Raw genomic sequence first — 377 nt, forward strand, 5'->3', positions numbered from 1 at the left:
CAATTCCTAAACAATTAAAAAATTGTTTTAAAAATTGCTAAAGGAGAGATTGGTTTATTTTTAAATCCTAAAAATTAATGACTAAAATGATGTAACTATATATCTAACATACATTATTGGCCAGTTTAGCACTTGTAACTATGCATAGTATAGTGGAATGTGTATTTTATATTTACGGTCAACAGAAGGGTGAATTCAGACTAAACTGCTCTAAATTTTTCAAAGCCTTCCTAAGAGAAATAATAATAGACTATAACTACAACATGTGTCAATTTTACATAATTTTTATCTCTAATATTTGATACCTGTAATGAAATCTTCCCACCACAGAGTTCAGTCACCAACATGGGCAAATACTAGTAGCTAGGCAAGCAATC

The sequence above is a fragment of the Propithecus coquereli genome, unplaced genomic scaffold (assembly GCF_000956105.1).
Source record: "Propithecus coquereli isolate 6110/MARCELLA unplaced genomic scaffold, Pcoq_1.0 Scaffold90, whole genome shotgun sequence".
NCBI lineage: Eukaryota > Metazoa > Chordata > Mammalia > Primates > Indriidae > Propithecus > Propithecus coquereli.